Genomic DNA, 26,254 nt, shown 5'->3' with positions numbered 1-26,254 from the left:
CAGGCAAACCAGGAACAAGCCACATTTGTCTGCATTTTTACAGTAGGCTCAGTCCATTCCATGTTTTGAACTTTGGTGAATATTTCAGAGATGATGCATGGTGGAAGTGAACGCTTACTGTACGTCATTGTAACTCAAAAATAATTAGAGTGCAAGTCCACACCAGCATTGACGCGTGAAGACTTGTTCACCTTTTACATTACCTTACATACGAGTCACATTTGTCTACGGCTAGGATACGGCAGCCGTACCCCCCCCCCCTGAATTGACAGAAACGTGCGGCGGCCGCAGAGTTTCTGAGGTGGCCTCAGGGTGGCCCTACGCCGTATGGCTATCTTTTACAGGCTGTAGGGGTCTCCATGGAATTAAAGCACGGAGTTATAACTTTTTTCATTTCTAGGTTGGCCGTAGCAATTCGACAAGCCGTAGCCATGACGTAGATGTGTTCCACGTCAACCGTACGTAGGCCGTACGGTGGGCTTGCGTTATTCGTGCGTTTTCCATAGGCTCTTATCAATGAAAAATGAATTTTGCCAACTCCCAAAAAATTACGGCGGCCGCACTATTTCCACGTTCGCCTTAGGGCCCCCCTGCAGTCGCCTTGGGGTCACCTTGAGGCTACCTTGCATCTGCCTTGAAAATTCTATGGCCGCCGCAGGGACGCCCTCAGGTCACCGTGCGACATCAAATCAAAGACCGTACGGCACCCCCACGTTTTCGGTCTCCAGAATTTCTAAATACCCCGTGCAGCTACCCAAAAAATAAAAACATATGTGACTGCTACATTGTGTGACCGTGGAAATACTGCGGCCGCCCTATAATTGCCAGTGGCCGAAGATTTTTTAGACCCTACGGCCGCCGAGCCAAATGTGACTGAAGCATTACACTTCTTGAGAATCAACACATCATGGTGCCCAATGGCATATCGGTGAGCGTTTCACTCCACAAAATTCAAGATCGACGTGCTAGGAACGGTGAGCAGCTCCAGATATGGGGTTATCTACTTATTAAATACAACTGAGGTGGGTGAAGGTGGGATGAATTGAGAAAATAAATTGAAGCAAGGAGGGGAGGGTTAGAGGAGATTGGGTGAAAAAAAAAAGTTTGATGGCAGGAGATTGAAGCAAGCAGAGGGGACAGGATGTAATGAAAAGGGGGATGGGTCGAAAATTCCTCCATTTTGTGTATGCAATAAGTAGATACCCATGAGGAGGCAAAATTACTTAAATTACAGCTGTTGCAGAAAAATGCATCATCAGCTTTGAAAGGCTCAGCAGTGGACAACTCCAGGCAGGGCAATATGGCCTCTGAATCCCTGCTGCAACAGTTACACAACCAGTTGGTTGTGCTTATCAATCACTGGTGTGAGAAGCAATATGGTTGGAGTCAAAGCTTTCCGGTGGTGAAGCTTCTCAACCACTGGTAAATTGAGGTAATGGATGCCTAACGACGCCAAGAGGCAGACACTGAAGACACGTCCTATCCTGTGCTTGTAATTGCTTTCAGGAAGATGTGTCTAATGGTGAGTTCATTAACATGAGCAGCAAGTCCTGTTACTCAATATCCATACGAACGAAGTACCTGCATTAAAAGGCTGAGGTCACAGTTTCTCTTGGTGTAAGTAACCAGGTCTAGTGGATTCACCATCATCGAGAATACAATAGAAAAGTAATTTTCTGGCTCACAATTCCAGTTTTAGCATTGTGCCACTGATTGGACATGGGGGACGTGGGCAGTTGTGCACGGAGTCAATTTCTTCAATTCATATTCTCTGAGGAGCTAAACCCGTGTGACACACACACACACACACCACTCCATCCCAATCTTATGTCCCACCCACTCTTCCCCCCTCCCCCACTCTATCCCCTTCCGCACTCTGAAAACCCCTTTCTTCTGAGGAAAGTCATTTCCTGTTGACTGTTATACAATAACCAGACAAAGTATGGAATTTAATTGCTTTTTATAATTTGCTCTTTGTACAACTCGATGACTGTGGAACCCCCTTCACGCAAAGCAGCAGTTAAGCTCGATAGAATATTGGTCCATATACACATGTGGCCAACAAAAGGGTCTGCGGACAAGATATTCATAATAGTCCAAGATGCGCCACGGTTTTCTATTTTGTTCTTCAATGGCACAAAGATACATAATTGGTTAAAAACAAATAGTATGAGACATATATATATATATATATATATATATATATATATATATATATAAATATATATATATATATATATATATATATATATATATATATATATATATATATATATATATATATATATATATATATATATATATATATATATATATATATATATATATATATATACACACACACACACACATACATACATACAGCTCTGGAAAAAAAGAGACCACTGCAAAATTATCAGTTTTTCTGGTTTTACTATTTTTAGTTATGTGTTTGAGTAAAATGAACATATTTGTTTTATTCTATAAACTACTGACAACATTTCTCCCAAATTCGGAATAAAAATATTGTCATTTAGAGCATTTATTTACAGAAAATGACAACTGGTCAAAATAACAACAAAGATTCAGTGTTTTCAGACCTCAAATAATACAAACAAAACAAGTTCATATTCATTTTTAAACAACACAATACTAATGTTTTAACTTAGGAGGAGTTCAGAAATCAATATTTTATGGAATAACCCTGATTTTCAATCACAGTTTTCATGCGTCTTGGCATGCTCTCCACCAGTCTTTCACATTGCTGTTCGGTGACTTTATGCCACTCCTGGCGCAAAAAATTCGAGCAGCTCGGCTTTGTTTGATGGCTTGTGACCATCCATCTTCCTCTTGATCACATTCCAGAGGTTTTCAATGGGGTTCAGGTCTGGAGATTGGGCTGGCCATGACAGGGTCTTGATCTGATGGTCTTCCATCCACACCTTGATTGACATGGCTGTGTGGCATGGAGCATTGTCCTACTGGAAAAAAAAACAATCCTCAGAGTTGGGGAACATTGTCAGAGCAGAAGGAAGCAAGTGTTCTTCCAGGACAACCTTGTACGTGGCTTGATTCATGAGTCCTTCACAAAGACAAATCTGCCCGATTCCAGCCTTGCTGAAGCACCCCAAGATCATCACCGATCCTCCACCAAATTTCACAGTGGGTGCGAGACACTGTGGCTTGTAGGCCTCTCCAGGTCTCCATCCGTCTAACCATTAGACGACCAGGTGTTGGGCAAAGCTGAAAATTGGACTCATCAGAGATGACCTTACTCCAGTCCTCCATGGTCCAATCCTTATGGTCTTTTGAAAACCTCAGCCTGGCTCTTCTTTGCTTCTTATTGATGAAGGGCTTTTTTCTAGTTTTGCACGACTTCAGCCCTGCCCCAAGGAGCCTGTTTCGAACCGTCCTCGCCGTGCACTTCACCCCAGCTGCCGTTTGCCATTCTTTTTGTAGGTCACTTGATGTCATCCTTCGGTTGTTGAGTGACATTCAAAAGAGTTGGCGGTCATCCCGGTCAGTGGAAAGTCGTTTTCGCCCTCTGCCAGTCTGTAGCTTTGTTGTCCCCAATGTCTGCGGCTTGACCTTGTTCTAATGAACCGCCATCTTTGAAATTTTAAGGATGGAAGCAACGTGACGCTCACTGTATCCCTCTGCCAGTAAAGCCAGAATTGAACCCTTCTTTTCCTCACTCAAAACTTTTCTTTTCAACTCTTTTGACATGGTCAATAGTTATTTTTTTTATTCCAATTACTTTTGAGGGACTACCAGCAGTGTTTTTGCCATCCAGCTGGTCCTATTGCAAGAGGATAGTGATGACCACAGCAGTGGTTTTTATACTTTTCCTTGTTAAGTAAGATTAGGTTCAGGTGATCACCCAATCAGTACCTCACGAAGTAGAATGAGGTTTGCCTGTGTTGGAATTCAACAGACACTGGAATGGAATGGCTGCTATACATGTGGAGATGCTTATTTAAATTATTTTTGGAGTGGTCTCTTATTTTTTTCCAGAGCTGTATATATATATATATATATATATATATATATATATATATATATATATATATATATATATATATATATATATATATATATATATATATATATATATATATATATATATATATATATATATATATATATATATATATATATATATATATATATATATATATATATATATATATATATATATATATATATATATATATATATATATATATATATATATATATATATATATATATATATATATATATATATATATATATATATATATATATATATATATATATATATATATATATATATGCGCCTGGTGTTGGCTTAGTGGTTAGGGTGGCGGCTTGGGATCCCAGTGTCCTGAGTTCAAGCCCCGTTGGCTGCTGAATTAACACCAGGGGGTTGACTCAGCCTGTCATCCTTCCGAGGTCGGCGAAATGAGTGCCAGTGTACTGGTCCCGGTGTATGCCCCGGTTAGAATAGGTGTACCATATCCCTGTGTGTCGTAAGAGGCGACCAGGGTTGGCGTCAGGAAGGGCATCCGGCCATAAAACATTGCCTCACAAAAAGCCAAACCCCTGCACAGCAGGGAAAAATGGCTGTAAAAACGGTCATTTTTTATTTTTATATATATATATATATATATATATATATATATATATATATATATATATATATATATATATATATATATATATATATACACACGAGCGAAGAATATGGATGTGTTCATCCTCCCAGAATCAGGTATTTTCTTATGATTTTTAATACGTGATACAACATGAAGTGGCACCATGCCATACAAATTTACATACAGAAATTTGGGATCCTCCCCCCCCCCCCCCAGAACTCCGGGGACGATGGTTTTTGTTCTTCTTTAAAACGAGGGACTCCAAAAACCTTCCTGGGCACATCCCGAGAATAACCACCATTTTACAACTCATTTTTTTTTTTCCAGTAGTTCAGAAGTGCATAGAAGTCGAGCAAATCCACAAACCAACAAACACACACTTCTCAAATTACAGTGTGATAATGTTGTGGAAACTCCTCCCCGGGTTAATAATGCATAGAATAGAACAGTTAAATGAATGTTGAGCATAAACATAAAGCTGCATTTTGTACACATTTGAATGGATGGCCATTTCCCCCCCCCCCCATGCCATCCCAACATATTAGTCCAGTTCACTATGTCCAGAAATATGAGGTCGTTATATATTTTTTGGAGATTAGGAAAACTATACATTAATTGGAAACTTCATAGAATAACGAATCAGAAAATGCATGATTCCATTTTCCCAGAAGTCAATATGGCGGCCATCTTGGATTTTTAAAATGACGACCTTCCAAAACTATTTTTTCAATATCTTGACTTCGAGATTACCTAGAATCATGATTCCAGTGGCTAATCCACATTTTTGGGGGAAATAAATCCAATGGTGATAATTAGAAATCAGTACAGATGATCAATGGCACAGGTTTAGGTCACCATCTTGGATTTTTAATGCACTTAACTGAAGTTTATGATAATCTCCTTATCCTGGCTCCAAGGTGACATCGGAACCTGATCCGAGTGGGCATCTGAACAAAAGTGTCTTGAGTGCAACAAGTCAGTGTACAGGTACATAATCTAGTGCTGGCATTTGTTGGTTTATCTGTGGTGATTGTAATTGCAGTTATTACGTCAGTATCTGCAGGTATTAGAGGAACATCAAAATAATTCAGACGAATCCAGGTATGTTGATGTTTCTACGTGGCTGGTGTGTATGCAGAATGTCCAAGCTAACGCCAGTTAGCACATGTTAGCTGTGTTTCCAGGTGTGTCAACTGCGAAGCCCCTCTGACTATTTTTTGTGTGTACATTATACCTTACATATTGTATGTGTAGTATTGGGTGTTGCATGTTAATGGGTGATGTTTAGCTTTCTTTTTGCAGACCTGTATTAGAGCAAATGAGCAAGATGTCTCAGCTTCGTCAGCTTGGAGCAGAGAGACAGGGTCAGGAAATAATGAACTGGAAGCTGTGCATACTCTGTCAGTCTGATGACTGAAGTAAAGGACACTTGATATTACATCCTAGACTGGATTCCAACCAGAAGATACTAGATACAGTGAAGGAGAGAGCCAGCTTGAAAGATGGAAACTATGTTGAAATGCAAAAGTGGCTCACGGACATCAAAATAGAAACACTATGAGAAGAGCATGCATTTTGGCATCGCAGCTGTTACCTGGTCGCGACTAACAAGGACCACATTCAGCGAGCCCGAGACCGCTATGAACATGCATTTTCCACTGGGTCATACCCTGCCAAAAGACATGGACAGAACAGAGGAAGCACTGATATGGATGAACCAAGCCCATCTGGTTAGTCTTCCCCATTCACACGGTCATGTACGGTGCCGGTGGACAAGGACCTGTGTTTCTTCTGTCAAGAAGACACTGATGAACAGTTGTTCAAAGTCTGAACACAAAATGCTGGAGAAACTCTCAAATCAGCTGTAAATAAGTCCCAAAATCCAGCATTCAAAACGAGACTGAACACATGTATCTCACCAACAGATGCCCATGCAGTAGATGTTAAATATCACAAATCTTGTTGGACAAAACATGTATTCCATGCCACGTGAGATCAAGGTGACACAAATAGTTCATCAAAAGTCCATCCGCTACAAAATGCATGTCTGATTGAGCTGATCAACCTTATTGATGTGTAAACTCAAAACCAAACCTACCTCTCAATTGATGACATTGAAACTACATACACGAGAATGCTTGGACCAGACGGTATGGAAAACCATTTCCCGGCATTCACCAGATGGTGGCTGAAGGAGAAGACCCTTAGTGAACTGCCCAGTGTGAAGTCTGTCCTGCAGAAGAACAGAAGAAAGCCAGCAGTCTTGTACTCTTGTACTCAGGCTGATCTGACGGAGTATCTGGCATCAAAGACGGTTGAATACAGCAAAGAATCCCCAAAGCTTGTCATTGCTTCTGCTGCAGGACACACCGAGAGCAACAGTCAATTGGACTTTGAAGGCAACAACCATGAAGAAGCAGACACCTTGTTGATCCACCATGCAGTTCTGACTTCACGTCGCAACCCATCCGATGCACAGCTCATGTTCTTCTCCCCAGACACAGATGTACTGGTGCTGGCTGTTGCAAATTATGAAATCCTGCTGAAAAATACTTGTGTTTCAATGGCATTTGGGATTTGGGAAGTGAAACCAATATGGAAAGCTCTGGGTGCAGATCGAGCAAAGGCTTTGCGGGCATTTCATGCATTTACAGGAGCAGACAACACTGGGCGGTTTTCTAGAATAGGCAAAGCTACCTGGCTGAACATCGACGTAAAGCAGATGATCATGTTGTCAAGGCTCTGCAAATGTTGTCTCAAACCAGTGAAGGGACAGAGGATCTGCTATCTACTTTGGCTGAGTTTGTATGCACTGTATACTTACCTTAGGGGATCCAAATCGACAAAATCCCTGAACTGAGATGGTATCTTTTCTGCAAGCACATAGCAGAAAGTGACAAGCTTTCACCCACAATTGGTGCTCTCAAGCAGCATGTCCTACGAGCCCATATCCAGGCCAGAGTGTGGGGTCAGGCAGACATCGCCCAGCAGGAGTTCCTTGACCCACTACAGAATGGCTACTACAAGGACGAGGATGGCCAGCTGAAACCAATGACAACTGAGTCCCTCCCAGCACCAGAGGCCATCATTGAGATGGTCAGATGTCAATGCAAAGCAGACTGTTCTTCACACAGATGTTCGTGCAACCCTGCACGGAGCTACGTCAGTGTAGCACTGACTGCCAGAATGATGAAGACTCTCGGGATATCACATTTGCTAGTGACAGTGATGATGATAGTGAGGACGATGGAGATGTGCAGACAGACATGACAGTTTGCTTGTGTTTGCTTGTGTGTAAAATTTGGGTGTCAAATTCCGAATATCTTTTTTCCTTTTCTGTTCTGTTTAGCTATGCATATTAATATGCAAGATAGACACCTATACATGTGTCATTGACATTTGTAATTATCACCATTGGATTCCTTGCCCCCAAAAAATGTAGATTTGGCCACTGGAATCTTGTTTCTAGGTCATCTAGGAGGCGAGATATTGAGAAACTAGTGTTTGAGGGTCGCCAGTTTTAAAAATCCAAGATGGCCGCCATAATGATATCTGAGAAAATGGCATCAAACATTTTCTGATTTGTTAGGCGAAAAGGTTATCAAAAATATATCGTTTTCATAATCTCTCAAAAATTATAACGAAATTACATAAGGAACCTGACTACGTGGAGCATTATTGTACCCTTTGATTAATTGGATGTTAGATTTGTCACTTTAAAATCGAGCTAGGCAACGTCCACCCATCCCAATATCTGGGCCGAAAATTACTAAATGTTTTGACCAGTATATTTTTACTATTCTGCTCTCTGTAATCTGTCCTAAATGACTTCTTTTAGCTTTCGCTCGGCCTTGCTGCGTAAGTTTCAGTGGCAGACACTATCAACCGGGCCATAATGGTTCAGAGCTTTGGGATGGGAGGTCAGGGAGGGGTGGTCTGGCGCATCAGACCAGTCCACATCCAATGGTGGTACAAACCTGACACCTATCATCCATCGATATTTCTCGAATATCATATATTCTTGTAAGTCCCATTTACATTTTGGAACAGAACAATTAAGGTTAGCCATTTCTAAATTCCCACTCTTTCGTCCAAATGCTGAAGATTATGTTGAAAAGACGATTTGAATTGCACAATTCGTGCTAGTAACGGAAGGCTAAAAGTGCCCGGCCAGCAGAATCGAGTCAGTGTAAACACATATACAGTGCACGTGCAAAAGGCCTCGTTTGGCATTCATGCATCATTTCAAAAGTCCCATATTGACTGCGGATCGTGACATAATTTTCATGTGACGTGTGAACACCCAATTGGCGTAATGTTGGGTTGATTAGACTTCCAATCCACATGGTATCGTGACATTAGGCGCCATGATCTGACCATTGCAGTCACATCAAAGCAACTCACCAGATTTGAACCAGGCAACTGAGACGACCACAACAATAACACTCAGCCTTGCAGTAGCCAAACTGAGACAATATATATATATATATATATATATATATATATATATATATATATATGTATATATATATGTATATATATATATATATATATATATATGTATATATATATATATATATATATATATATATATATATATATATATATATATATATATATATATATATATATATATATGTATATATATATATATATATATACACTGTATACACACACACACACGCATATATATATATATATATATATATATATATATATATATATATATGTATATATGTATGTATATATATATATATATATATATATATATATATATATATATATATATATATATATATATATATACTGTATACACACACACACATATAAATATATATATATATATATATATATATATATATATATATATATATATATATATATATATACTGTATACACACACACACACACACACACACACACACACACACACATATATATATATATATATATATATATATATATATTGTTGCGAATTCGTGCCCGCCGGCGTGCGATCAGCCACGTGACTCGAATCGCGGAACGTCGCCCACCGGACGGACAATTCTGTCGTGACCCTCTCGGACTAACGCCGGGAGCTAGTCATGGGTGGGCCTTTCGGCCTCACCACGATCGTGCCAATCGGCCACCCGCGTGGGATAGGGTTGTTCGCCAAACTCGACCTACCTAAGTACCCATGCGGATGGTAAACCGGGCGATCGCACGTCTCCGCAGGTTGACTCCGGACACGGGCCGCTTAAGCGGTCCGTTCTGTACTATCGGGATAACCGAGCGGTGTTATCGTCGGCCTCGACGGTTCCGATTACTTATCGGGCGTATTAATCCCACTACGAACCCTTTACGTGAAGCAAGATAGAGATTAAAATGAAGGAAAGGATGCAGCGAAACGGGGAACAAGTTCACACAAGCACTTTATTCACACAGACACAGAGCACACATATACAGCCAACAGAATCAGAAATGCACATATATCAATTTAAAACAACAACAACAATGCAGAGCGACGACCAAATACATGAACACACGGCAACACTTAAAACAATACTGCTTGACGGACGGCACCACCCACAGACATTTACACCAAACCCCAAAAGAAAATGGACGTGCGACTTCCCTGAGCGTGTCGAGTCCCTCTCTGACGTCCGTCGACGTGCTCCCGCCTGGCCGCGGCTCCGTGCCCGAGAGTGGTAGGCGAGGCCTCTCCGGCGTGCCTCGCGCCTGCACGTGTTGGCCACTCAACGCCACGGACCGAGTGTTCGGCGCTTTCCCCACCGCGGATAGAGGGGGGGGGGGGAAACGTGGATGCCCGAAGTCGGGAGAGGGAAATGGCGGACGCTCCTTCCCGCCAGCGGGGTCTTGCAACTGCCCCACAAAAGACCCCGCTAGCAGCCACCAGGACGAGCGAGCTGGAAGACGATAGCAACCACGAAGCAAGTATATCCACCGAGCAAGAGCATCCACACAACTGCTTCCCCCGTCTCCGAATTTTATATCCTCGGAGCTCTGTCCTGTTGCTCCGCCCCGTTCTTTGCTCCACCCCCCTTCGAGGTGCTTCGAGAAAGGTCTCGAAGAGGGGCGTTCCTCCTCCATGGCCACGTCACGCCGCATATCCACCAATCGAGCGCCAGCTGCCCTCCCCTCGCTTCTCTCCCCTCACACCAAGCGCGGAGAAGAATGGCGTGAAAAGCCCACCGAGCATCCTCGTTGGTTTTTATTTGAAATAAAAGATAGAGAAAGAAAAACGACTGACTCAAAGCGTCGCAGTCCGAATGAATCACATTTATTCCCTCCAAACAACTAGTTTGGGGCTAACTACACATGTACTTAAGAGATATCTCACCTATGGGACATGGATGGTGGTTTGCGAATTTCCACAGCCGTAATAATATATATATATATATATATATATATATATATATATATATATATATATATATATATATATACTGTATACACACACACACACACACACACACACACACACACACACACACACCCACACATATATATATATATATATATATATATATTTATATATATATATATATATATATATATATATATATATATATATATATATATATATATATATATATATATATATATATATATATATATATATATATATATATATATATATATATATATATATATATATATTGTGACGTCCACGGGACTTGAACAGTCCCGCCAACGTAGAATGAGCCGAAACGATGGAGGCGGTTTATTTGTTTATAACCCAAACATGGCGGTTCTAATCGCTCTACCGCAAACGGGACGAGGAAGGTGGCACGAGTCACTTTTCACTGAGTTGATGATGTTTATTTGTTTTTATTATTGACCAGAAATAACAAGACTCGGCAAGAAGAGGGATCCGGGGTGATTCGACAGGATGGTGTGAGATCGGGCGTAGGGAAAAACACAGACAATTCCAATGAATATACAGTTCTCAATCCCTCTAAGGCGCCAAGTACACACACACACACACACACACACACACACACACACACACACACACACACACACACACACACACACACACACACACACACACACACACACACAAAACGTAGCTATTTCTGGTGGTCAGGCTGGACCGTGGTGTGGACGCAACTGTCCCTGGATCGGCGTCGGACGAGCTGGCCTTGCTCTCGTCAGGGGGGCAGGAGAAACCGTGGTGCTGTCGACCTCCTGGTCTTGGCCCAAGTCCGCTCACCGCCGCCAGGGAACCAGTTCTGGCGCCAAGTTGCGAGCAGTAGAGGGAGGCAGGTCCGCCCGCCGTTCGACCCCGTACTCCGAGTCAGCAGAACCCCAGAGCCAACCAAGGTGAGGCACGAGGCATCAAGAACACGATCGAATCAGCACAACAAGGATGCTCCCCGCGCAACAGCCTCCCCACCACAAAAAACATGATTGGTTGTAATCTTCTTCCTCTTCCTTTTCGACCCCGAACAGAACCTTTTTATCCTCCTGCCGTCGTCACCTCCAATCGAGCCGTTTATTGGCCCACCGCCGTCGCCTTCTGCCAATCGTGATCACGGGGCGGAGCCATCCGCTGCACTGTCCTGTGACGTCACGGCCAGTCTCCAGAGAATACCAAAAAGGGGTTTACGCAGACACACTTACCCTATCCCGTGTCCCTATCTAATTACGTGACATTTATCATTTCCCCCCTTGAAGAAATGAACATTTACTAGACAACTTATCACCACTGAATTGCTACTTATTACATCGAGATCCTGGTAAACTCGAACAGCATGGCATACCTAATTAAACATCCTAATTACCCTTTGAATGCATACCCCCCCCTCAAACGTAACAATATATATATATATATATATATATATATATATATATATATATATATATATATATATATATATATATATATATATATCACGGTTAATTCGACCTATGACATAATTATCATGAACACATTCTAAATGAGTAGTCGCTCCGATGGTATAAATTTCGTCTTAGTCCGACAAGTGGTTGCGGAAAAAAAAATGAAAGCTCTGTGTGGACAAACAAACAAACGGACCCAAATGCAATACTGTCTCCTTAAACGAGCGAGGGTAACTAGACATCTGTGATCACAAAATAATCACCAAGGGTAAGCCCCCCATGTCCCCTGGCTTATCTTTGGCAACTGCCTGTGACTTACCCTTGACCTGCGATCCAATGATGGCCATATTTTTTTGGAGTAACCATTTGACATTGACCGTCAACATTTAGGGATAGGGTGTAAATTAAGAAAATGTGTCCCCATCTACAATCTATCCATAAAACTCAATTGGAGGAAAATTATTGAAATTATGATCAAAAGGTGTTTTTTGTCAATTCGGTCACAATCCAAAAAAGTAGGTCAAGGACACTAATCAAATATCAGGTGCACAACTTCAATGCAGGTCCACTATAATGATGCAAAAACATATTGGAAGGCCAAGCGGTCTTTGAGATTCCGGATTGGTAAAAAAGCGAATTTGTTTTTTTCAGACCACCATCTGACTCTGACCAATAACCTGGAGGGGTATGATGTACATTAAGCGTAAATGTACCTTACTCTAAACTAAATGGAGACGTTCATTTCGTTCCGATTGGACAAACCTTCGTCGAGTTATGGTGAAAATGTTAATGTCTGTAATTGGGCGATGACCTTAAAAATGATGTCAAGGTCAAAAAACATGTCAACCCCACATACATCTAATTCACATTATTAATGCAAAATTTAATTGTGAAAGTCCTCGTACATTGGCAGAAAAAATTGGAGAAAAACCTAAATGGTGGTTTAATATTCCTAGGGGTGTAAAACCTTGACTTTTAACCTGGAGGGGTATGATGTAAATCAAGCGTAAATGCACCTTGCGCGAGGCTATCTCGAGAGGGCAATTTTGTTCTGATCAGACAAACCTCAGTAACGTTATGGTGAAAAATGTTCAAATGTCTATAATTAGGTCATGACCTTAAAATTAGGTGAAGGTCAAAAAAATGTAAACCCCGTTTACTTTCTATTCCTGTTATTGTTGCAAAATTTCATTCCGAAAGGTCCAGCCGGCTCCGAGATTTTACAAGCATTTACAAGGAATTAAGGTGCAGGAGGAGGCCATTCGGCCCATCATGCCTGCACCACACCAAACCAGATTTAATCAATCCATCGATACCCCTTCCCTTCATGTGCAGCCTTTTGGCTGCTACACTGGTACTCATTTCGCCGATCTCGGAAGGATGACAGGCTGAGTCAACCCCCTGGTGCTAATTCAGTGGAAAATGGGGCTTAACTCAGGGCTCTAGGATCCCAAGCCACCACCCTAACCACTAAGCCAACACTAGGCTAACTATCATCTAAATATATTCAACACCAGGAGATACAGATACAGGAAAAGAAAAAACAAAACAAACAAACAAAAAAAACCGAAGTGGTGGTTTAGTACTCCGATTGATCAAAGAAACTCTGTACTCCCATGTGGTAAAACAATTGGGGGCACAAATTGTAGAAACAAATCCTACAACAGCTCAACAGCTATAAGCCTCCCCCTATGTTATAGAAGAAGGCTTAATAAACTGTTTGTCGTGGTACATTTGCAAAACACAAGTACAGGTGAACTTGATTTTTCTTTTTTAATTGGTTAATATCGATTACATTGTCAGAAACATCAAAATAAAAAGGTGCCACAATAAGGTATGATCTCCCCTCCCACCCTCCACCCCCCCCCAAAAAAGTAGGAAAATTAAATACTTGGATTAAAGATAAAATTATCCTTCTGGAAGTACTTGCGGACCATGCAAGACCTCTCCCAGACACTTGATGGGCCATTTCTCCATTGTAGTGAAAAAGTCAGGGGATGGTTCTGAGATTTCCATGCGTCCTTGAGTGTCATACAAACATTCAAAAGCACGCCTTAATGTAGTACAAGTGTCAACCTGGAGCACAAGTACACACACACACACACCTCTCCGTTTGAACCGATATAAAAACTAAATGAAATAAAATAAACATGCATAAATTCTTCAATGACAATAGTCTATCGTCACACAGGGTTTACATTTAATGATGCACTTTACCGTATTGGTAACATAATTCACAGGGGGTGATGAAATGTCATTGCCATTTTGTTAAAGGTCACATCTCAGCCTCGATCAACAACTCAACAACGTACTACGAACAAAAATTTCTCACGAGATCTGCTGAGATTTTGATCAGGATTTCTATCAAATCTCATGAAAAGCCATGAGTGTGTGTTTTTAGTGCGAATATTATTATTATTATTAATGTCAGTCAACAGGATGGCCCAAATGTAGTATTCTTGCTCGTGAACTGTAAAGTTAATTAGTTATCAATTTATTTAATGATTAAATCAGTATCCAGCTATAATGTACCAATAAAGGCTCACACCTGGCGAAGTCTAAGCAATTAACCGATAATAAAGCAACTGAGCAATATGAAGAATCGCAATGTATTTTATTTACAACTGTCGTATATTTATTTGTTTTTTGAAATTACTTTAGCTGGAACAAACTTAGCCTCATTACGTCCCTTCCTGATCTGTAACCGCTGTGGTCATCCCATTCAGCCCCCTGACCACAGCATCCATTGGAGAACAGATTGTTCTAATTTTTATTTGATTCTTTAATAATTTTTGGTGTAAACTGTCAAAAGGCACCCAGCCAATTTATCACACCACAAAGAAAATAAAAACAGGCAGCGGGGATAGAAGGGCACATAAATAAATGATTTTAAAGACAAAATTCAATAATGATATCCTATCTCAACGTCATATTTCCTGACTAAACATTAACCGATTCATCACTAGTTTGACTTAGTTTGGATGCCATCGTAACCTTAACTTATAGGTACTGTGAGGTATCAAATACGCTGATTGAAAACAATTACGAACTGACCTGAATCATCTGCACTCTGGCTTTGACGAGCTTCGAGTCAAACTATTATTCCCTCTACTTGGTGGAAATCTCCAAATGTGATAAAAGCAATTAATGAGGGGAGAAAGAAAAATAAGTTGTAACCACCTTCTTGGAGCTACACCATCTCAACTTGCATATCGAAGCACATTCCCCAGGTGTGTGTGTGTGTGTGTGTGTGTGTGTGTGTGTGTGTGTGTGTGTGTGTGTGTGTGTGTGTGTGTGTGTGTGTGTGTGTGTGTGTGTATGTGTGTGTTCCAATTAATTCCACGGTTGCTATAACAGTATTTAATCAAGTGTTTCGACAAATAACCAGGCCATACTCATGTAGTGAACAGACCGTTTGTAAATTATTATGCACTGTAATATTTAAAGACTTGGTTACTTGGAATTAACAACCTGCCCGTCATGCAATTCCCCATATACTTTCATGGATCCCACCTTGCTCGCCAACAAAATTTGAAACTACGAAGAGGAACGTTTAGATAGTATCACCACGAAGATGAGTGGTATTATTTTGAGAATTTCTTCAACTTTCAACTTTCAAAAGGCACACTTGCGCTTTAAGGTGAAAGTGAAAGCGAGTTTTCGCAGCACGGCTGTTGGGTAGCTCTGGCCAAGCAGTGAGCAGTGCACAAGAAAGCCTCCTCATCACACTTCTCTCCTTCCGATTTTTTCTTGCCCGCCACGCGCCATAAAGAGCCAAAGTCACAAAGCCTTCCTTTCAGCTCCGTAAATTATGGCTTAGAGCAGGCCGGCCGGACAATGAGGCCAGACTCCGCGAGGCCGGCAACCTTCACAGACGTGCCCCGCCAAACGGCAGCCTGATCTTCCTGGGCCAAAGCCGGTTCAAGTCAGAGGCGGCCACCTGGCTTACCCTGTCAAGGCTGAATACTCGGCCTGAGCAACCCTTTCCACAAAACGTGGCGGAAAATGCAGTGGGCATGCGCCATTTAAGCACACACTTTCCCTTCCAAAGGTCAAAAAGAAATATCGTTTGAAGATTCTCCCCCACCCCCCCCCCCGCCCTCTCTTGTCCCCGCTGATCATAACAGCAATAACTGATATTAATAATAATAGTTATCGTTTATATTAACAATGACATCACTATTCTTTTTGAATAACATCCCAAATGCTCTTGTTCTCAGTCAAGTAACAATAAAATAAAATAAAAAACCTGAAGGATTCAAAAAATAATAATAACTTGTGAGTGAAGGAATTTGTTTTAGTGAGCCAGAATGACATTGGAATTTTTTAACATCTTCAGTTTGATTATTACTCCTTCCGCCCCCACCACGTCTCCCCACCAGTTGTTTTCCTCAAGTGCGAGATGGACCTTATGATCATTGCAAAGCACAATTTTGATTATATCGTGTGTAGCATGAGATAATTACATTGCATCTGACATAACAGTAGGCAGAAATATCATTATATCTGCTTCGTGTAAATAAGTAAACATCTGACGTCAGGAGGGCTTGCCAAAGCGTACCCAAGCCTGAGAATCTTTTTGGACACCAGTCTCATTTTTGGCACTTCTTCCTCATTCGCCCCTCAAAGTATTCCATTCCAAGGGGTATACCCATTCGGAGGTGTTTTGAGGAATGAGCAAAGCTGAGCATTTCTACTTCCTCATGGGCTGCGTGTGATGCAGTTGTGCAACCGTATGTAGGCAAAATAAGCCATTGTTGGCCTGTTCCCAAGTATAGCATCAAGTTGCTCGCAATAACGCATTGTTTTCGGTGTGACTCCACTTTTCCAATGACAGTCTTTCGTTTGCTTGTATGCAAATTTCAGCTTTCTTTGACATTTTATCCTGATATTCCTTCACAGAATGATGAATGCCGGTGGATAAAATCTGCACCAAAATACGACTGAACACCTTTTAATTGCTCGAACTCCATGCCAATTCAACCTCAATATTCTCTTCTTCCCAAAGTTCCAGCAACTCTTCATTCTCAAAAAGTACGGCAAACCAAGGTCCTCACGGTTTCCACTCTTTTGTCTTCCTCATTGTTCCAGGGGGCTGAGAGGGTGATTAAGTTACTTGACCAACTAGAGAGTTCATAGAACATGTTACCCCACGCAGTGTTCAGGTATATACTTCATTGAAGCAGTCTTATACACCAACCTTACACACCAACATATTTAACATGTCCAAGTCCTGAAAAACTGGAGGTTCTTGGAAGTTATAAGAAAGCAATTTGTATTCGACAGTGTTCAAGTATATAATTCAATAAAAATAAAATAAAGATGGTAAAGGTCGTATAAATAAATTAGTTCCACGTTTTACCACCGTTGACGCAGTATCTATTACACCACCTTGTCTAACATGTTACATTAGTTATTTGTATCTGTTGTCTGTGTCCTTTGTGACGTCTCGACAAACTGTAAGTTTCCTGCTTGAAATGACTTTCAATTTTGTTTGACTGCCAGACAGGCAGATTGAGGAAAAAAAAAGTATCTCTCCACTTTATTCGCACATGCGATCGGAACTAATTCAGAGCCAAAGTACAGTGAAACGGCAAATTTGTTTTGTCTGTCCAAAGTCAAGACTGCCTAAGAATATTTGGGATAACTCTGTACTGTGCCTTCTTTTGTAAGTATTGTTTGCCTTTTCCCGCACACCACAAATTCCTTCCTTTCCCTGCTGTACATTTGCAATATATCCCATTGCCGTGCCACATAGCTTTCCTCACATCCTGGTTTAAATAAACGTGCTTGTTAGAAATGTTCTCAGCTCGTTTTGTCTTTCCCTCTATTGGTCTCGCTGAGCCGAGACGTTATTCCCCAAGAATCTGTTCCATGGTAGCTCCACTCGGCTGCACCTGATCAGGTAGGTAATCAAAATAACGTAAGGACGTACCAAGGGCGTGTTTCCCCGATAAGGAGGTCAAGTGTCCTCAGGTAAACAATTGTTAGATGGAGGACCCGAAGTCACGTGGTCAAGTTATTGGCGTTCACGGTCGGTTCGCGACCCGCCGTGGTATGAAGTTATTTTTGTGTGTGATGGTCTGCGATTCACGGTGAGTCCAGAGAGGAACCCGAGATAGTCCCTCCCTCATGGTTCCCCCATGGTGCCAGGTCCGCAACAGTACACGTCATTCTTCTGGATGGGATATATGTACAAGCTCCACCACGAGCCTTAGATAAATGCAGATAAAAAAGGACCGACATAAATCGCAATGGCCTTAACGATTGCTCTGAAATAGGACACTTTGACTGCTTGATGGTGTTGATGCCACAAGCGTTTCATATTCTATCGTGTCCAATGGTAATTAAATGTTAACCATCCAGGACTCATCATGATTGCCAGTCTTTGGTAAATATAGAAACTCATCAAGGCTTACCTCAGGAATCAATCCTATTGTCGCTACCACAACTGCCAAGTCTAGATATCGATTAAAATTTGCCTGATCCCATCACATTTCAAATGGGAAGCAGTTATTACTTGTACGGGTGGCCTCAGTAGAAGATCAGTTGGGTGTTACAGTCTGAGAGATGGCAGAATAGCTCAGTTGGCAGCGAGTTTGCTTCCCAGTTGTCTGGTCCTGGATTTATTCGCTTCCAACCAAAATTGCCATCCCCGAACAGAGCCGATTTTAAAGGTCCCATGGTATATCGCTCAAAACAAATAGGCCATTATGTGGAGGTGCACCAGATAATTCCATTCTCGAGAAATATAATGGGATATGCCAGTTCATAATAAATGGATGTAGATGTTAAGTTAGGTTATGTTAATGTTAAAAAATATATAAAGAATGGTGATGAGTATGTAGATAAGTAGATATATAAATGGATTTAATGGGGCATGGATATGACGCAGGCACAATTGGCTAAATGGATTCATCTTCGGTACAAGTGTCCTTTGTATGCTTATCATTGTACAAAATGCTACTACGAGGGCAGTTCAAGGTTATGGCAATAGTCGAGATAGCTACGAAGCCAGAAATCTTACAGCGATACTGTTTTGAGGAATTAATAGTTCAATTCATATGGAATTTACTGAACGTGGGAAAACCAACAACGCACAGTAAATGCAGTGACTGCCTACAAAATGAGCAAGATGAGCAGCAGGCAAACAAGGGCCAAGTATGCAGTATTCGGGGTCGGACGTGACTTTGCTGTATGACAATGTTCACCATCTCATGGAAAATCTGACCAACACAACTCGAGCAGAGATGGATAGGTAAGTTCTTAATCCCCTAAACAGTCCAGACCTGTCATCTTGTAATTTTCATTCATTTGGATCAATCATTGAACATCGTGGTGGCAATAACTTTACGTTTGATGAAGACGGCAAAGCACGTGCCTCGACAATGACTACGTTCTCATCCCAAGGGTTTGTACGCAGATGGCATCGAGGTGCTAGCACATTTTGGGACAAGTGTTATAATGTTGCAAGGGAATAGCTGAAGAAATAGGTGAAGGTTCATCAACTTCTCTGTGCTTTTGTTTTCTTAAAAAACAAACACATTTTTAAATCTATGTCAACCTTGAACTACCCTCGTACAAAGATCTAAATCCAAATCCATAGTCTGTACAGAGCATCGGTGCTGCCAAATCAGTCTCCTGGGCTATTGGGCACAATCCTGGACGGGTCACCACTCCGACGCAGGATACTCGAATGGCTCGATCCTCCCAGCAAGCTGGTACTCATTTTGCTGACCTCAGAAGGATGACAGGCTGAGTCAACCACACCTGGTGTTAATTCAACCGCCAATGGAGCTTGAACTCAGGACCACAGACTCCCAAGCCAGCCACCCTAACCGCCAAGCCAACACCAGGCTTATCTCTTAGAAATATTTATCCTTCAATTTGATTCTCCCTGAAACGGAAGCATGTGTTTTACTTTACCTTTCCTGTATGTAACACTAATCTCTATTCTACCGAAGGTAAAACCCAAATACTGCACCTGCTCAAGCTCAAGGCTCACTTCCTCTACTTGTATCCAATGTATTTTCTACTTCCAGAAACATTCCAGGCCAAATACTCTTACAAGACAAATACAGTTCGCCGGTGGTTTATCGGACGTTAATACACAGTTTGTTTACGGGAAAGACTCAGTCAGACCCACCACTGCTCTTCAAACCGAGTTTCAAGATGCTCAGAAAGTTTTATTTTTAAAACAACTTTTATGGAAAAAAAAAGTAAGACCATGAGACCTTCTGATAAATGAGTTGTTCGAACAGAGTGGTCCCGTTTCCTGAAAATGTATGACAATCACTTTGCATTACAAATGGCACTGTCCAACCCAGAACACTTCCTTGCATTACGTTTAACAATCTCTGTTTCAGCGCAAGCTCAAAGCCACCTCAAATGGTAACTTACTTACTTACTTCGAAAAAGTGTGTATGAAAAAGTGTACATCCAAATGGTACTTGGATGACCCATTACCAGGAAGCTGGTACTCATTTTGCCGACCTCGGAAAGATTACAGGCTGTTAGTCAACCGACCTGGTGTTATTTCAACAACACGACAGGGGGCTCAAACTCAACACCCTAAGATCTCAAACCAGCCACTTTAACCGTTAAGCCAACATGAGGCTTATACAAACTAATAATGGATGGAGAAACTTCCTTAACTCATTCACCTTTGACTGATTTTCAATCTTATGTGGAAATATTTTTGAAAAACTATTTTTACCTTTACTGTCGCGTGGTCTCTAAAACTCAACACTCTAAGAGTATTCACCATCCCGAAGCGGCGTACTATGCAGGCATTTTTGGTGAAATGCTAATGATATTGAAAACATTCGGGTCATGAAGAAGCAATCCGATTAAAAGCTCAAGAGTTCATAGAACACCTTACCCCATGCAATGTTGAGAAAAGGACACGGGAAGGGTCTTTTAAACTCTTGCATTGCATTTCCGAGCACGATCTACATTTACCATGAGTCACCATTTTGTCTGAATTTCGGTATTCCCCAACGCTGAGAGCACGAGCGGCACATTTGATTGGTCAAGATGGCATAAAATGGCATAATATTTTGTCCAAGTTCTGCTAAAGTGAAGGCTTTTCAAAGTTCCAAGAAGGCAAATTGTGTTCTCGAGTTAAAGTATATCATGCAATTGGAAAAAAGGTTTTAAAGGCTGTAGAAAAAAATAAATAGAAAACCAGATTTTTTTTTTCGGAAGTACGTTGATGCACCGTCTTTTACGCCACCTTATTTAACACGTTAAATGAGTTATTTTTGCCCTTTATGACATCCCTAAAAAGAGCAAGTTACCTGTTTGGAATGATTTTCAACTGTTGGATTGCCAAACAGACGAGAAGAATTATCTCACTCCTCTACACATGCACAATCGGGACGAGATTCTGTACAATTTGCCAAATTCAGAGCCAAACTACTACTAAACTGCAGGTTCGTGTTCCGATTAATGTTCAGATTCATGTTCTGCAGTGATCAAAACATGATATTCAATTAAAATCAAGTTATTCCTTGATCATGAACCGACGTCTGTAGGTATGCAGACAGAAAGAGTGAACCAATAATGCACTTTCAAAATGACGTAATCCGCCCCACATTGCTCGGCACACACGTGCAGAAACCTAAATTAACGAAGTTCATCGGGGAGGCGCTGGACGCATTTCATGTTTGCCAGATAAGGATTGTAGCATGGAACGACTGAAAAAAAAAACTTTAAAAGAAGCCAAAATTTCTTGCAAACTTACGTGATGTGCCTCTACACAATGAAACAGTTGGAGAACTTCCTGATAAACGTCCAAAAAGTTGATATCTTGCTCTCTGTATTACAAAAACTCCCAACATTGTGGGCCCGTGAAAGGCTCAAAGGTTTATAGACGAGGGCGTTCTACCCAAACCTTAATGCCTCTTAACACCAATGGCAATGTCATATGTGGGTCTTGTCGATGCACAAGGTAAGTTTAAAATGATATTCATTATATTCATCATGTTTGCGAGGGGGGAGGGTGGGAGTGATAGCTGTGAGGGCCAATATAAATATATCTTTTTTGGTTGATTCTGGGGTCACAAGAGAAATTATATGACATTTTTGCATCTGTTGGTGAAATGAGATATATCAGTGTGTGTGTGTGTGTGTGTGTGTGTGTGTGTGTGTGTGTGTGTGTGTGTGTGTGTGTGTGTGTGTGTGTGTGTGTGTGTGTGTGTGTGTGTGTGGTTGTATGGTTTTGTGTTTGTGAATGTTTGTACGAGTGTTTGTGTATTTGTGTAACTGTTTGTTTTTTATTTCTATTAATTTTATTATTTATTTTATTTTATTTTTGTGTGTGTGCATTTATTCGTTTGTTTCAGTGTGAGTGATAGAATTGTTAGGAACAGTTGCGTGTGAAAAAACACGAGATGTGTGTGTGTGTGTGTGTGTGTGTGTGTGTGTGTGTGTGTGTGTGTGTGTGTGTGTGTGTTATAAAACCACTGCCACCACTAGATAATTGTGTGAACAGCAAATGGTACAAACCCAACTCCTCTCTTCCATGGATATTTCTCGTGTTCCGAAATCTCCGCCAATCCGATTTACATTTCGGAACAAAACAATTGCGATTAACAATTTTGAAATTGCCACTCTCTCGTCCAAAAGCTGAAAATTATGTTTGAAAGATAAGTTGAATTTATAGATTTCACGTGAACAACAGCAGGTAAAAGTGCCCTGCAAGCCGAATCAATGTAAACACACACAACACGTGCGCAAAAGGCCTCATTTAGCATCCATACGTCATTTTGAAAGTGCCATATTGCTTATCCCTCTTTTCACTTCACACATGGGTTAAAAAAAGCAAACAGACAGAAGCTGTATCTATATATCTTATATATATATATATTGTGATGTCCACAGGACTTGAACAGTCCCGCCAACATAGAATGAGCCGAAACGATGGAGGCGGTTTATTTATTTATAACCCAAAGGTGGCGGTTCTAATCGCTCTACCGCAAACGGGACGACGAAGGTGGCACGAGTCGCTTTTCACTGAGTTGATAACGTTTATTCCTCTAACCAGAAATAACAAGACTCGGCAAGAAGAGGGATCCGGGGCGATTCGACGGGATGGTGTGGGATCGGGCGTGGGGAGAACAAAGACAATTCCAATGAATATACAAATCTCAAACCCTCTAAGGCGCCAGGTACACACACACACACACACACACACACACACACACACACACACACACACACACACACACACACACACACACACACACACACACACACAACATAGCTATTCCTGGTGGTCAGGCTGGACCGTGGTGTGGACGCAACAGTCCCTGGATTGGCGTCGGACGAGCTGGCCTTGCTCTCGTCAGGGGGGCAGGAGAAACCGTGGTGCTGTCGACCTCCTGGTCCTGGCCCAAGTCCGCTCACAGCCGCCAGTGAACCAGTTCTGGCGCCAAATTGCGAGCAGGAGAGGGAGGCAGGTCCGCCTGCCGTTCGACCCCGTACTCCGAGCCAACAGAACCCCAGAGCCAACCAAGGTGAGGCATGAGGCTCAGCAAGGCTCCAAGACACGATGAAACCAGGATCGAAAACAGCCCAACAAAAAGCACGCTCCCAGCACAACAACCTCCACCAGAACAGTTTTTCTGTCCCGATCTTCTTCTTCTTCCTTTTTGACCCCGAACAGAACCTTTTTATCCTCCCGTCCTCGTCACTTCCAATCGAGCCGTTTTATTGGCCCTGTGCCGTCGCCTTCCGCCAATCGTGATCACGGGGCGGAGCCATCCGCAGCACTGTCCTGTGACGTCACGGCAAGCTTCCAGAGAATACTAAAAGGGGTTTACACAGACACACTTACCCTATCCCGTATCCCTATCTAATTACGTGACAATTATCATTTCCCCCTTGAAGAAATGGACATTTTCTAGACAACTTATCACCACTGAATTGCTACTTATTACATCGAGATCCTGGTACACTCGAACAGCATGGCATACCTAATTAAACATCCTAATTACCCTTTGAATGCATACGCCCCCCTCAAACGTAACAATATATATATATACATATATATATATATATTGTTGCGGTATTCGCGCCCGCCGGCGTGCTGACGGCCACGTAACTCGAATCGCGGCACGTCGCCCACCGGACGGACAATCCTGTTGTGACCCTCTCGGACTTACGCCGTGAACCATTCACGGGTGGACCTTTCGGTCTCACCGCGATCGAGCCAATCAGCCCCCGCGTGGGATAGGGTTGCTCGCCAAATTCGACCTACCTAAGTACCCACGCGGAGGGTAGACCGGGCGATCGCACCTCGCCGCAGGTCGACTTCGGACACGGGCCACTTAAGCGACCCGTTCCGTACTATCAGAATAACCGAGCGGTGTTATCGTCGACCTCGACGGTTCGATTAATTATCGGGCGTATTCAGCCCACTACCAACCCTTTACGTGAAGCAAGATGAGGATTCAATGGAGGAAAAGACGAAGCGAAGCGGGAGAACAGTTCAACAATAAAGCACATTTATTCGCGGCACACGGGAAGCACACAAATACAATTCCACCAAATGCACACAAAAAAAGAAAACACAATTCCATTTACACAAAAAGCAAATATAAAAGTGAAAACACAGTGCAGAGCTAATACCGACTACCGAGCACACGGCAACACTTATACAATTCTACTTCACAGACGGCGCCGACAACACATACCCAAAACCAAGGAAAGAATACCCTCAAGAATGAGGCGGGCCTGAGGCCGAGACCGGGTCGCGCCTACCCGTCTGGTGATGAGACGCGGAGCGGCGATGGCGCCTCACTCCGCGGGCCTAGCGGACAGTGCCTGGCAGGGGGTGGGAAAGGGGCCCCCTTGGTCGCACTATCTCAGCGCGGGGGGAAACAGGAGGGGGTTGCTGATGCTCGGGGTATAGAGGATCTTTATTATCCCTGGTGTGCGTCTCCACCTCGGCCAGGTCGCGCTGCCGGCCTTCCTCGGGCGTGCAGCTCCCGGCACCGTCGCGAGCACCCCCTCGTCTGCCTTCGCCGCTGCCGCCTCTCCGCCTCTGGACTCTCCACCCTGGACTCTTCTTTGGGCTCTCCTCGTTCGACTCTCTTCAGCTTCTCCAGCTACTGCAGGCTTCGGGCTCCAGACTTCCACACTGCTCTGACTGACGAACACGGTCCTTTTATCCCCCCGTAGCTTCGCCTTTGACCCCCTCCCTTTGACCTTTCACCTCGCTCCCCATTGGCCCGAGAAAAAGTGGGCGTGAAGGCTTTTTGATCCACAAATTTGCATATATGGACCGTCCTGGAGGCGGGGCCAAATTCGCCCCTCGCTCACCGATTGGACGGCAAAAAGTGGGCGTGTGTCGTTTTTGATCCGTTTTTGAAGCACAAAATCCGTGATTTTGTACACGCTGTTCGACGCGCGCTCTGCACGAGTCCAACACCGGTACCCACAGCGGGGCAAGAACGGTGGCGATGCTACGGTTGCGAGGTGTGACGTGAAGGTCGTGGCGGTTGTGGTGAAGCGGCGTTGTGGTTGGTGGTTGATGTTGTGGTTGTGGTGGTAATCATGGCGGTTGGTCCAAAATAAAGATAGTAAAAGAAAAACGGCTATCCTGAAGAGTCGCAGCTCGCATAAATGACATGTATTCCCACTAGACAACGGGTTTGGGCCTAACTACACATGTACTTGCCGAGATACCTCACCTAAGGGACCTGAATGGTGGTTTGCGAATCTGGTAACCACAACAATATATATATATATATATATATATATATATATATATATATATATATATGTATA

General features: G+C 42.4%; 1 protein-coding gene across 2 annotated transcripts in view; it reads right to left on the bottom strand.

Annotated features, from left to right (window-relative positions):
* LOC147017424 (nuclear receptor coactivator 2-like) overlaps positions 1-26,254 on the bottom strand; it is a 274,823-nt gene that overhangs the window by 217,545 nt on the left and 31,024 nt on the right. The window lies entirely within an intron of this gene.

This window comes from Eptatretus burgeri, chromosome 11, assembly GCF_056783735.1.
Source record: "Eptatretus burgeri isolate ZD-2024b chromosome 11, Ebu_testis_v1, whole genome shotgun sequence".
NCBI classification, from domain to species: Eukaryota; Metazoa; Chordata; class Myxini; order Myxiniformes; family Myxinidae; genus Eptatretus; species Eptatretus burgeri.
This window is presented reverse-complemented; position numbering and strand designations above follow the sequence as displayed.